Below are 15,322 nucleotides of genomic sequence, written 5' to 3'. Positions count from 1 at the left end.
GCTTGCCTTGCATGCCTGAGGCCCTGGGTTCAATTCCTCAGCACCACATAAGAAAAAAAAAAGCTGGAAGTGGCGCTGTGGCTCAAGTGGTAGAGCGCTAGCCTTGAGCTGAAGAGCTGAGGGACAGCGCACAGGCCCAGAGTTCAGGCCCCACGACCAGACCTCCCCCCCAAAAAAAGAAATATTCTGAGTAATAAAAGAAAGGAAGAATAGAAGAAAATGAAAGAAAGAAAAAGAGAAAGAAACAAGAGAAAGAAAGAAAAGAGAGAAAGACAGATAGGTACGGATGGAGGGAACGAGTAAGGAAAGAAGAAAGAAGGAAGGAAGGAAAAAAGGAAGGAATGAAGGAACAAAGGAAGGAAGGGAGGAAGGAAGGGACAAAAACAATTTAATCTATAAAATCTGCTATTTAGCCCAAAATAAACTTCATGTAATTAACCCTAGTAAATGCAAGTTTGCAATTTTCCTTTCTCTGCCTGTTCCGCATGCATGAATGAAACCAACAAAAGAAGGATCAGAAATAACCAGGTGAATCTGTTTGCATCTATAGTAAATATGTATACAAATCTTTTTCTCATTTTTAACATCATCAAATAACTATTTGCAAACAATTTACATTTAGTTATAAATATTCAAAACTTTGAGGTAACCAAAGGATGTCAATATATTATAGAATATGAGTACTAGTAATGAGTGCTATTAACATTTAATAATTTATTATTATTGATATTCATTTAATATTACAGTCTTCATGTTATATTAATTATAAAATTTTTATTTTGTATTTTATCAGAGAAATTAGCATCCTCTGATTTTTTCGTCTGTGAGAGTCTACTAGAAGACCGTAATTAAAATCAAAGGAGATCTGTATTTGTTGGCTCAAACGAATATTTCTGAAAGCAATTAACTCATCAGAGATTGTTCAAATACTTCATAAGGGCCTTCAAAAGGCTGTACCATGTTTATATGGTTACCTGTGATGTGATTCAAGAGCCACTAAACAATCTTACTTCACTTTGCCATCAGTATAATTATTCATTCACATAATTCACATGTTATAAGCTTGTCCTTAAGTTATTATCTTCTATGAAATAATATCCCCATGATATATCACACAGAATTAAAGAAAAAGTTTCAAAGAGTATTGGATGATGTAACTCCTTCCAGATACACATGTTGAAATTCTATTCCCCTGTCTGGTGGCACACACTTAAATTCCTAGTGGTATTGGAGTATTGAACCCAAAACACTATACTTGTGAAATAGCATCTTCATTACTGCCATACCTGCAGATTGTAGATGAATTGCTTATTTTGAGGTAGTATCACTATGCCTGGGCCTGATTGGACTGCAGTCCTACTAAAACAAGCATAAAACATTGCACACAGCAAATGGTTACTTTCTGAAACTTCTTTTTTTGTCTAGGCTTCCCTGGAACTGGAATTCTCTAATTGTTGATGCCCAAGTAGATAACATTACAGGTTTGAGCCACTTTATCCACTAAGCTATACAATTTCAAAATGTCTTGATATTGCCTATATTTGTGCTTAACATATATAGTTAACCTTAATTTTCTCCCTCTTAAGTTTAGTACTCTTGAGCTGAAAACATTGGCTTTCTTGATATACATGGCTTTGTTTTGGATGGAATCACATCACAATAAAAAAAATCTCCCAAAAGTTTATTTCAAAAATCATGGAAAACAAGGCTTCAGGTTGGAAAAAAATTGATCCTTAAGTTCTAAATGCAATACATTTATAGTGTTAGTCAATGATTTCCTAATTATGAGAAGGAAGGTAGAAATGTGAAAGATGTTAGATATAATTTGATAACCTTCTAGTTCTCCATAGAAATTCTGTAGTCGCCACTTCATGTTATCTTCCTTCCTTAAAGCTTGCTTTAAAACCCTCTGGGTGGATATTGGCTGGACTGATTGGTAATCTTCTCCAGGAAATGAAGCTGATTTTAGAAGGCTGATGGTGTAGTAAATAAAGGAATGATGAGAATGAGCACAGATATTGTCACAAAATGAGCAGACCTCCATTATATAATTTGCAAATATCTTTAGTATGTCTTAATTTTTATGTTGTAGTAGGAGCATCTATACAATGCTGAGAATTAGAATTCTACAAAATATACAATGAGAATTGGAATTCTACAAAATATGAAACATTGTTAGGTAAGGGTTGTTCAAGGATGTAATCTTAGCTAGGTAAGAGATTGAGATCTGAAGATTACAGTGTGAAGACAGCTTGGAGTAGGAACGATCATTCCATACTTAATTCCAATTAACCAACAAGGGAAATGGATTTCTAGGTCAAATGGTATGTAGAGCACTGGCCTTCAACATAAAAGCACTATCCAGGCCCTGAGTTTAAGCCCTGGGATCAACAGAAACAAAAACACAAAATACAACATAGAGTTAGATATTTTATAATGAAGCATACTCTAATGTACTCTTCAGTGTTAGAAAGACTAAACTTCTGTGTTAGCTTTATAACCTACCACAATAAGTGTTATTGTTCATTTATTAAGCAGGAAGGCTTACTCAGATTTAGAACTTTGAAGGCTTCAGTGTATGTTCAGTTGGTTTTATTGATTTTGGGGCCTGTGACAAGACAATGTCAAGGTGGGGAGTATGTCAAAGAGAAATGTTTTGACCTAGAATGATTAGAAGATAAAAGAAGAAAGTAGATGAGAATCTAGTTCTCATGTGTTTCACTCTAAAGAATTTAATCTCCAGAAGAACTATTCAGGTATTCTCCACAGTCTGGGAGGAAATAGAAAGTCATTTTTCTTTAACATGTAGGTCTTTCTGGGGCATTCTAAAAGCAAATGGCCATATCTTCACCATTGATAATGACTTGTCCAGGGGTGGAAGCAACTAGATATTTCTATAAATTCTAATCAGATCTCAGTAGACTAAATATTTTATGGAATTCCTATTAAAATATTTTCTTGCAGTCTTCATACAACATATGTGTTTATCTGTGTGTTTGTATGTGTGTATGAATAAACGAATACAACAATGTAGAGGATAAAAGTATTAGTATGGCCTTTTGTTTTTCTTCTCAAACCATGAAAGCCTGCCACAATCCCAATCAAATCCCATCCAAGATTCAAACATCAATGCTGTCCCAAAAGTTTTTCATGCAAACCCTAGTACATCCACCTCATTTAAGATGTCCATGCTATATGAGCATTTAAAGTCTTATAATTATGTTGTCATCAAGGAAACAATGTATAATATTTCTTTTAAAAATACCTAGATTTTAGAACATTATCCAGAAAATTAAAGGAAATAATTATGGTATTAATTTAAATATTTAGTCACATAAATGGGTATTCTATATCCACAGAGGCCTATTAAACAACATGATTGAAAACCTCATCTATTACCAACTTCCATGAAGACAGTTCTTGGTGAAAATAAACGAGATGTGGTAAACAAATAAAAATGTATGCCACTAACAAATGCTGCTGTTCTAAAGCATGGAAGTGACAGAGCAATTAATGCCTATGCAGGTTCTAAGTAGTGGAATGTGATTACACCCTAAGTAGAAAAATCCACAGATATTTCAGGTTGTGCTTCGTAGTTGACATTTATGAGATATATTTTGGAAAGCACAATGAATGAAAGCACGTTGTTTGTAAAACTTTGCTGGCTGATAGAAACTTATTGAAATGTATCAAATGAGAAGACTGACAATATGGTGGATAAGATGTGGTATGCAGCTTTAAATACAGACTGAAGCAAACCAAAGAATTGGAATTATTTTTTTCCTTAACAAATACTTTCTGGGTATATTGGGCTATACAGTATAATGATGAAATAATCATGTCTGTGGAAAAGTAAGGAAAAAAAACTGTCACCTTTTGAATTTCTTTTTAAAGTGAATCTTAAATGAGAAAGATGAAGAAAATTTAAATGCGTTAATAAAATATTATCAAGTATTAGTTTAATTTTTGATTAAAAGTTAAAACAAACTGACAGACTATTAGTCCTGGCACATATTTTCTTTTGTTCTTGTTTTTTTGGGGGGGTATATATATTGTTTTCAGAAAGTCATCCTTGTCTTAACCATTTCCCATAAAATTTATGCTGTCATAGGATCAGAGTTTTTTTTGGCTAAATTAAGATAATAGCAGGCTCATTTTATGCCAACACAATATATAAACACCAATGACATTTTTCACTGAACAACCACTCATAAAAAATCATAAAATAATAAAGTGAAAATCCATGTCAATATTTTTGTCGGTCATGGGGCTTGAATTCTGGGCCTGGGAATTGTCCATCAGTTCTTCAGGTCAATGCTACCACTGTACCACTTGGGCCACAGTGCCATTTCTTGTTTTTAGGTGGTTTATTGGAGATAAGAATCTCACAGACTTTTCTGCTCAGGCTGGCTTTGAACCACGATCCTCAGATCTCAGAATCCTGAGTAGCTAGGATTACAGTCACCAAAGCTCAAATCCAAGTCAATTTTTTAAAAAGCAAGCTTATTGAAACTTCTGGCTTTTTCCAATAAACAATCTTATTTTTTCAGTATTAGTTTATAACTATGAGTTACTTTTAGATGTAACTGTGAATTTTTTAATAGAATCAAATATAATTCTTACCATTACTCTGTATTTCACAAAAATCCACTGTAATGGATTTTCACCAAAGTCAATTATTACATACTATCTCACACACTATTGTTATTACATTCTATATTGCATATAGTGTGAAGTGAAAATAATTTCGACAATTTCATATAAATTTTAGGTGCTATTTTAACATTTCAAATTCACATCTGTGGTATTAACTAAGGAAAAAATTTAGAGTTAAAAATAAAATATGAGTTTTATTCCAAGGCCTGAGTTGGAGCTAGCAGCTCCTCTGAGCTTTGTCGGTATCCAAGATGGAGATCACCGGTGCTGGGGGGGGAGGGGTGGCCTTCCCTCCTCTGCTCCCTGAGAAGGAGTGAGGAAGTGGGGCTACTCACGCCGAGTCTTGGATCCTGGGTCGTCTCTGGTCTGCAAAGTGCAGGATGAAGTTGTCCGCTCCTTGTCGGTTCTTGCTGGTGTTGAGTAGAATCCGCTCGCCCGCTGCGTCTGGCTCCTTCGTCCCGGACTCTCTGTGTGAGCGCTCAGGTATGGCCGCGGCTGCGGTAGCCGCTGCGACCCTGCCGCCGCCGCGGCGGCTGCTGGCAGGCGCTCAGATGTGTCTCCTTGTCTTGGCTTCCCCTCTCTTGTCTAACTCTCTGTCCTGTGATGGCACACTTGGTGTGATTCTCTGGCTTAGGACTGTTCACTGGAACTCTAAAACTGCTTTCTATGCGAGAGCTTGTTCAGATTCCAGCTTCTCCTCCGCCATCTTCCTGGCCAGGCCCAAAGAAACGTAGGTCCCATGGTTTCCCTTATTTGTAATATCTAGTATATGTATGAGTCAAGCGGAAAAGGTCAGATAATGTGATGTCAGGAAAATGAACCCTTAGATGTGTATTTTAATGTTTTTTTCTTTCATGCATGTGTTTCTAACACATTTATAAGATTATCTCTTTGTTGCTTTGTATGTCCCTCCCCCACAGTATAACCCTTGCTTTCACTATATTTGATGTCAGTATAACTTGTGGAGGAGATGGGGAAAAACCAGTTGTTTAAGGATACAGGTGGACCTGTTGCAACAATGAGAAGTACAAGTTGTCATGTCCAAAACGAACTTTACAATGTTGGTGGGGGGGGGGCTGGGGGGAGGGAGGAAGGAGAAGGATTGGGATTAGGGGGGGAGGGGGGAGGCTGGGAAGGGATGTGAAGGATAAACAAAGGAGGAGGCTGCAATGCTTGGTAAGAAATGTACACATTATCCTGCCCATGTAACTGTAACTCCTCTGTACAGTAAGTTCACAAATAAAATTAAATTAATTTAAAAAAAAATAAAATAAAATAAAATATGAATGGGAAGGGATGGGAAGGGGAAACAAAGGAGGAGGCTACAATGCTTGATAAGAAATGTACTCATAATCTTGCCCATGTAATTGCAACCCCTCTGTACAGTATTTTCACAATAAAAAAAAGAAATGCAAAAAAAAACAAATATGAATGTTTAGTGTGTCCTAATTAAACCAAAAATTCTGAGTTCATCCACATAAAATTATTTTCTTTCCACTAAAGAATTTGAAGTATTACCATTGAAAATAGTTAGGCAAGAGGAGGCAAAATTCAAATCACGTCCAACAACGTCTCTGTTATTTTGCTAATCCCTCCACTAAGAAGATCTTCCTATTCCCAGTTGTCATAAAAATTGAAGTATCTCTTAGAATTCTATTTGGAAAACTTCTATATCATTGATTCTTTTTGTATTTTCTATTATATGAAACAAAATATAGACACAAAACAATTGAAATAAAATACACACATATGTTGAAGTCATCACAGCTGGAAAACAACCAGCAAATTGGAACTTCACCAGGAACAAAAAGATATTGTGCCCACTTTATTTTTTTAAGTACAAAACCTTCAAATACATGTTAATTTGAGTAGAACTATAAGGATAACTGTCTCTCAGAAATAAGGTTGTGCTAATTTGTAATTAAATTCATCTGGATGAACCTAATATAGCAAGTCCCTTGAATGAATCAAATTGTTTAAAACAAATGTAACTGTATGTGAAGCAAGATCTGTACATATTTAAAAGAAAAATTACTACAGTATCAAATCACAAAAATCATGACATACTTAAACATATCAGAAATGCAATTACTAAGTCCAAAATATCCATAATGAGAACTAAATACTACTGACTTATCAAGAGCAAAATATGCAAAGAATCTGAGCAGTGTACATGAAGTACATAATTTAAAACTACTCCAAATTACACTGCTTTTAGAAGACTGAATATGTGTTATCTAAAGGAAAAATCAGCACATTATATAAATGAAATTAAAAATCTCATGAAAAGAGAGAATTGAAAATAATATTTTAATAAATGGTGGTCAAAATCTAGTACTGACAAAATTTCATACCTATTTAGTTAGATTCAAAAAAGACCCAAGTTACTCAAGCTGATTTAAAACTTTGGCAAAATAGTAGAATACAACTGTAACATTATTATGGATGTTGACTCTGGCATGGAATTAATTTCCTCTTTAATCTGACAAATTAATATATCAAAGAACATAACTTCTCCAACTAAATATCAGACCTAACTAAACTTACAACCAGAAAAGTCATCATGCAAGCCATATTGCAGCTGGAGTAAAAGAAAAATCAGTCATACTGATTCTCTATTTATTTTAAACGTTTTTTTTTTTTTTTATAAATTATTTCCTTTATCTTGCATTTTTCAAACATTGTGTTAAATGCTGTATATCTTGGTAACTAAATTTGGATGCCTCCTTAAATTTTGAGTAAAATATCTCACTTTAGTTCCTAACCCATGAAATGAGGTTGTTTGAAAACAAATGCTAATAACCACTGTTTATAATACACAAGATCTCATAAGCATGATTTCAGGAAGCATAGGTTAACATTTTGATATTGTGGTCACGTGACTGATGAGGTCTATCTGCATGAGTATAGTTGTACATGGATTCCTCAGCCTAAATTTAGCCACTGTTAAAAAATGTTTATATCTCTATCTTTCACCCATCAGATATGAAACCTGAGTATAAAGTCTAAGGAAAATGATAAGGTAAGAATTTAGCTTTTCTGGATATAAAGTAAACAAAAATGCAGCATAAACTAACTCATTGTTTTAAAGTCAACCTATGTCTCTAAAACATGTTAACAAATTCCCTACAATGTGTAGCATTCTCAAGAAGGGAATCGGGAATGTGAGAAGAGGACTAAGCCAGTATTGTTTTCAAATATACATAATTTGGGTTTACCTCTTTTTTTCGTTAGAGGCATTTTTGATAAAACTGTTTAAATAATTGATTTCCTGTTCAGATATAATATATCCTAGTTGCATATACTAAACTACATTCAGAAAATGGCATATAGTAATTAAGTAAAGACTACTTATTCAATAAATAGCAAAAAGTATATACCTATAGGGTAATATTTGAACAGTGCATTGGAATTATTCTAATACAATAATTAATTTAACAATTTCATATTGACATTAATTATCTAGAGTATCTTTATGGTAATTGGACAAGATTGTCTTTCTAAATGAGCAAAACCTATTTCTCCTTTTACTTTATCAGGGAAATATGTGAACAAAAAATGGAAAATAACATATGACTGTACAACAACTCCAATGCATTTTTGACTTTTTATTAGCAAATGTTAATTTCACAAAGTATTTTATTGTGTTATACATATACATCCATATAATGTAGCTTGCTAAATTTTTTCCTTTTATAAATTTCATTATCCTATTTTTATACTTATGTTTTATTATGTCATTATACTAACCTAGGAAATATTTGAACATATTTACTCCACAATGTTTCTCTTCATCTCCTCTCTTACATTTTTTTCCAAATTTAATCAGTTTCCATCTTTTACATCTGGGTCATTCATTTTTCTTTCTTGGACTAGAGTCTGCATATGAGAAATCTAGTATTTGTTTTTCACAATAAAACTTATTGCGTTAATATGAAGGTTTCCAGTTCTATCTATTTTCTTGAAGATGATATGATTTCACTATTCTTTGTGGCTAAATAGTATATCATTGTGTATATATGTATATATGTATGTATATATATTACACTTTCTTTCTTCAATGAGTGATTAAGAAACATGTAGGTTAATTCTGTAGTTACTTATATTTTTTATGTGGGAGAAGGAAAGGTGGAAATAATGATGTTTGGAATGAGAAACATGCTCTTTAAGCAGACACTCTTGTATTTAAAACATCTTCTTAGCTGCTCTTTCATCAGTATTAGATAATGCATTGAATTAAAAAAATAAAATTTACTTACATTGGCAAAGGTGTTCTTTTTCAGTATCTATATTATTTTTTACTACAGTGTTACATTTAGTATGTCATGTGAGTATGGGGATGTATGTGAGCATGAAAATCTAGGCATGTTTGTATATGTAGTTGACTCGAAGGAAACTGAATTTTTGTGAGATACAGGATTCTAATAAAAATTTGAGACCTGTAAGTTGCTAAATTGATATATCTGTCCAGTTTGTGAAGTGTGATTTCAAGATCACATTTTGGTAGGTTTCATACCAAGTAAGTAGATGTTTCTAATCAAAAATCATAAGGAATAAAACAACAACTCTGTTTCATAATCATTCAGTCTTAGTACTTCAGACATTGTATTAATTGGAAAAAAATAATTGAAAGTATGATGGGTCAGTAGTTAGCCTTTAGACACTACATTTTCCCCCAAATCTTCAGATGTACTCTTTGGATATTAATTACAAATATATTTATCAACATACAGATATAATATGAGCTTATATATGTAAATATATGTATATATTATAAATATGTCAATTATTTAGTTATATTTTAAATGTCCATCATAAATATTGATTTATATATAAATGTAATTTATCTCATCATATATGCATATCTACATATATACATTTTTCCTTTTTTTTGGTCAGTCCTGGGGCTTGAAATCTGGGCTTGGGTGCTGTCCCTGTACTCTTCAGCAAAATGTAAGAACTCTACTGCTGGAGACATAGCGCCACTTCCAGTTTTCTGGTGGTTTACTGGAGAGAAATATTTCATGGAATTTCCTGTCTGGGCAGGCATTAAACTATGATCGTCAGATCTCAGCCTCCTGAGTAGCTAAGATTATAGGCATGAGCCATGGGCGCACGGTTAAATTTATATATCTGAGATTTGTTAGTGGAACAAAGGGTACAGAAACTATTATTCTTATCAGGAAAGGACTTCACACTGACAGGTATCATTACAAGAAGAAATACGATAAATATTCACAGTGGCACAAAAATCCCTTAGATGCCTTGCAAGGCAGCATGTTTTTCCATTCACTGCATGTGGTTTGAGCGGATTGCAACCCAAGCGAATGTAGAAGATATTGGACCCTAACAAAACTGACAATTGCATAAACCCAGTCCTCTATGACAGATTTAACAAGGCCTATCTTGGAGATTCTTGTTAGGGACATGATAAAAAATTTATAGTTTATTTGTGATTACAGAACAGTTTTACACCTGTCACTAAGCCATTACCTTTATTTAACACAATCCCTTTTTCTCTAACTTATATTTTCTTGGCTCAGGAAACTGCTTTTTGCTTGTGAAAACCTGGCTGTTTACAATATAGAAATGGGTTTTTCATCCTTTTGAAATTACTGTCTGTATAGTGTTCTATGAGATGAGCTTCCTATGATATTCCATATCATAGGAATAAATTACTCTGATTCAAACTTGGACAACAGCTAGCTTGTTCTCTCTCCTAGGAAACCATCTGTATAGACTTTTTACATGTAAACAGACCCTCATTTACTTACAAAAGTCTGTCAGTGAGTCAAACCTAACTCACCCAAGTGAGGTGAATTCCTCTCTCATGCTTCTTTTACATTAAAAATGGTAAGAACTGTTCAACAATGCATATACTTTTTAATGTGAAGTGTGACTCCTATTTTCCATAATGTGAATCAAGGAGAGGAATCAGTTTAAGATGTGAAAGAGCCTTTCGAAGAGTTTTGGAACTTGAAAATTGTCCTGGGTATTCATTTTTGGAAAAATATCCCTTTTCAAAGACAAAGGACTCCTTTTTTTTATATTGTGCTGGTACTGGGATTTGAACTCCTGGCCTTGAGCTCTACCTGGGCTTTAATTCTCTATGTTTAATCTATAGACCTGAGCCACACTTTCACTTTTTCCTTTTACCAAGAGTGGAGAAAAGAATCTCCTAGGTTTATCAACTTGGAATAGCTTCGAATTGCAATTATCAAATTTGAAATGGTTCCAAGCATTCCGTCTAAGGCATATTCAACAACTAGTGAAACTTGTGTTGGCTATAATTATGTATCTTTCTCTATGTGTGCACGTTTACATGTGTATATGTATGTGTGTATTTGTGTGTATGCTAACGTGCAAGTGAACCTACATAAGGGCATATACACACATATATGCATATATAAATGAATATACAAATATAAATATATGTGCATATATATGTATATCAGATGTTCAGTGATTTAATCTATAGTTCCTAGCACATTGTCATTCTCACAAAATATACATGATAAATTGCTCTGCAGATCTGTGATCTATTATGTATATCCTTTGTACTCACTTCCCCCATTAGTTTTTGACCATCCTTGTGAACAACTTCGGTCTACTTTCCATAGGATACCTTTTTTTCATTACAGGTAGTTACTAACTGATAATAAAAGAAAAAAGGTTGCTTGTAAAAGGAAAAAAAAATCTTGATTATAGCCATTCTACCTGGGGTGAGGTGGTATCTCAATGTTGCTTTGATTTGCATTTCTTTTATGGCTACAGAGGTTGAGCATTTATTCATGTGACTATTGGCCATCCTTATTTCACCTTCAGAGAAGTTTCTCTGTAAGTTTTTAGCCCACTTATTTATTGAGTAGTTGTTTCTTTGAAGATTTGTTGTTGGGGGATTTAATTTGTTGATATCCAGGTAGACTTTAGATATGAGACCCTTGTCTGTTGTATGGCTAGTGAAGATTTTCTTCCAATCCGAGGACATTCTATTGATCTTGCTAGCTATGTCCTTTGCCATGCAGAAGCTCTGCAATTTCATGCAATCCCATTTGCCCAAATTTTCTTTGATTTGTTGTGTTTCTGGGACTCTATTAAGGAAATTTTGGCTTGTGCCAATTAGACCTAGGGTTTCTCCTTTTCCATCCTGTAATGTTTTCAGAGTGTCTGATTTGACTCCAAGGTATTTGATCAATTTGGAGTTGATTCTGGTGCAGAGTGATATATAAGGATCTAGCTATTTTGCTGCAAGTAGTTAACCAATTTTTCCAGCACCATCTACTGAAGAGGCTGTTAGATGTTGGAGGAGATATGGACAGAAGGGAACCTTACTGCATTGTTGGTGGGAGAGTAAACCTGTTCAACCATGTTGAAAAGCAGTATGGAGGTTCCTCAAAAGACTCTACATAGATCTCCCCTATGACCCAGCAATCCCACTTTTGGGCGTTTCACCAAATGATCACAAATAAGACCACACTAAAGCTACCAGCACAACTATGTTTATTGCAGCATTATTTACCATAGCTAAGACATGAAACCAACCCAGATGCCCCTCAGTAGATGAATGGATCAAGAGAATGTGGTATATATACACAATGGAATTCTATGCCTCCATCAGAAAAAATGACATTGCCCCATTTGTTAGGAAATGGAAAGGCTAGGAAAAAATTCTATTAAGTGAAGTAAGCCAAGCCCAAAGAAACATAGGTTTCATGGTTAAACTTATTTGCAACAACTAGTATATGTCTTAGTCAAGCAGAAAAGGTCAGATAGGTTGATGTTAGGGACATGAACCCTAAGATATGTATTCAAATGTTTTTAATGCGATTTTTTCTAACATATTTAAAGAATATTTCTTTGTTGCTTTGGATGTCCCTCCCCCACGGTATAACCCCTGCTTTCACTGTATTTGATGTTGATATAATTTGTGGGGGGGTGGGAAAAAACAATTCGTTTAAATAAGGATACGGGTGGACCCATTGCAACACTAATATGTACAAGTACTTATGTCGAAAAACGAACTTTACTACTTTGGTTGGGGGGAGTATTTGATATGGGGGACAGGGAGGATTGGAAGTTCTGGGAAGGAGAAACAAAGGAGGACGCTACAATGCTTGATAAGAAATGTACTCATTATCTTGTCCATGTAATTACAACCCCTCTGTACAGTATTTTCACAATAAAAAAGAAAAAATAATAAAAAGAACAAAATTTTTAAAAATATATAAAGTAATCTTGTAGAAGATTAAAAAAATAAAAGAAAAATAATTTTATGTCACAGGTTAAAGTATCTTATCCATTCCAATGATTCCTATGAGATAAAATTTATAGTAGAAGTAAATGTGAAAAGGAACTCCTAGATATGTTATTTTACCATTTAGAATGTCAAAGAATAATATCATGTCACTGTCATAACTCTTAAAGAATGCAAGGTTAACCGATGGTTGCTTTCATGTTCCCACAAAACTAGTAGATCCTGAAGCGTAATAGTAGCCCAGCAGAAATTCTAAGTAGCAGACATGGGGCATGGAAGAGAAAGAGAGGAAATGAGACAGAGTGAAAGAGAGAGAGAAATATCATAATATTGAAAGTGAATAATAGATAAACAAGAGCTGTATGAGAATATTCATACTGCTATCTTTAGACTCTATGTGTACATTTGCCGGTATTTGATATTTGTAATCCATCAACATGAAATATAAAGTTATGTTGATAAAAATAAAAGTGACTCAGAAGAAATTATAAATGCAAAAACGATCTTCACAGCAGCAAACTCTCAGAGATATTTCATGACTTTGAAAAGGATAAAGTGGCTGAAGTTACTATAAATTTAGAACTACAACAATTCACAAAAATAGAAAAAGATATTTATATATTTCCTTATATAACCCAAAGCAAAAGGAAAATGTTGTTTAGATGATTTTTTTAAAAACACAGTCTCTCAAGTGCTAGGAAGTTGGCTCAGTGGTAGAGTGCTTGCCTTTCATGCATGAGGCCCTGGGTTTGATTCCTCAGCACCACATAAGTAGAAAATGATGGAAATGGTGCTCTGCCTCAAGTGTTAGCGCTAGCCTTGCCTGAGGAACAGCACTCAGGCCCCAGAGTGCAAGCCCCATGACCAACAAAGTCAAAATAAAACAAAACAAAACAAAACACAGTCTCTCACATTTGTGGCCTCAACTCTGTAATACTGTTGCTTCAACCTAGGGCTAAGATTTTAGTTGTGGACATGTATCAACTCTCCTGATTCAGACTCTACTTGATCATTTTTTAATAAATATTTTGTTCTTAATTTTCCTAGTTGTAAATTCACATGCACCTATAAAAAAAATGGTTTGACCACCCCAGTAACCTCCTCAAAGTACCTCCTAATGATGACTAACAAAAAGTTGTATTATATAACAAGTAAAACAATGCTACAAAGAAAACCAATAATTAAATAATGATTAATAAAATAAAAAACAAAACAATTACCAGTGTTTTTAGTATTTGAAGTGCACTACATATTAGATTTTCTATTTTCTCATATTCCTGTACATTTTAAACCGCCTAAGATTATGATGTTCAACAAGATTTTTATAGGCTATGAATAGTCTTCAAAGTTACACACTAAGGTTATTATTTATGGCTCATCTCATTATTTGTTTATGGCTTATATCATCTCTTGTTCCTCGCTAAAATATAAAGTAAGGAATCCCTAAATTTTAACAAGAACTGTGTAGTAAGCAAGTCTTAACCCTTCATTCTCCTTCTTCACACAAAGACTTTGCAACTTCTCATTAACAACGTTTCTATAAATTCTGAAATGTACATACTTAGTACTATATGTCTGCTAACATAAATCTTAAATACATTATAGAAAATTTTATACCTGCCAAACAGTCCTAATTTTGGCATATAATCCTAAAATTAAATAGATATAAAACACTAAAATTTTTAACAAGCCTTAACACTTGCTGCTGTGTTCATTATGACATGTGCCTTGTATAGAAAAATTGAATTATTTCCCCTACACATCTCTTGAACCACAAATATCTGGAATTATTTTGTTTTTGACATGTCCATCTTGACATTATTCTTAAATGTGTGCTTATGTAAGAAGTACATGGTTCTAAAATTTCACAATTATTCTAAACTTACTTTTTGTTGAATTGCCTAGTTTAAGAAAATCAATTACACTTTATATATAAAAAATATTCTGTGCTCAATTCAGCATCACATAAACTAACATTGTAATGATACTGAGAAGATTAGCATGGCCCCTGCGCAAGGATGACAGGCAAATTCCTGAAGCATTCCATAGTTTTAAAACAATAGATGCTGGAGGGGTGTGGACAGAAGGGAACCTTACTGCATTCTTGGTGGGAGTGTAAACTTTTTCAACCATTTTGGAAATTAGTATGGAGGTTCCTCAAATGACTCCACATAGTTCTCCCCTATGATCCAGAAATCCCACTTTGGGGCATGTACCCAAATGATCACAAACAAGACCATACTAAAACTACCAGCACAACTACATTTATTGCAGCATTATTTAAGATAACTAAGATATGGAACCAACCCCGATGCTCCTCAGCAGAAGAATGGATCAAGAGGATGTGTTTTATATAAACAATGGAATTCTATGCCTACATCAGAAAGAATGGCATCATCCAATTTGTTAGAA

The 15,322-nt window shown here is 33.8% G+C and overlaps 1 non-coding gene across 1 annotated transcript; it reads left to right on the top strand.

Moving 5' to 3' along the window:
* The first annotated feature begins 14,856 nt into the window (after window positions 1–14,856).
* On the top strand, window positions 14,857–14,963 carry LOC122121089. Its single transcript, XR_006149878.1, has one exon. It is a non-coding gene; the product is annotated as a U6 spliceosomal RNA (small nuclear RNA).
* The last annotated feature ends 359 nt before the right edge of the window (window positions 14,964–15,322 follow it).

Source organism: Dipodomys spectabilis, unplaced genomic scaffold (genome assembly GCF_019054845.1).
Source record: "Dipodomys spectabilis isolate Male_0828 unplaced genomic scaffold, ASM1905484v1 ptg000183l, whole genome shotgun sequence".
Lineage (NCBI taxonomy): Eukaryota > Metazoa > Chordata > Mammalia > Rodentia > Heteromyidae > Dipodomys > Dipodomys spectabilis.
This window is presented reverse-complemented; position numbering and strand designations above follow the sequence as displayed.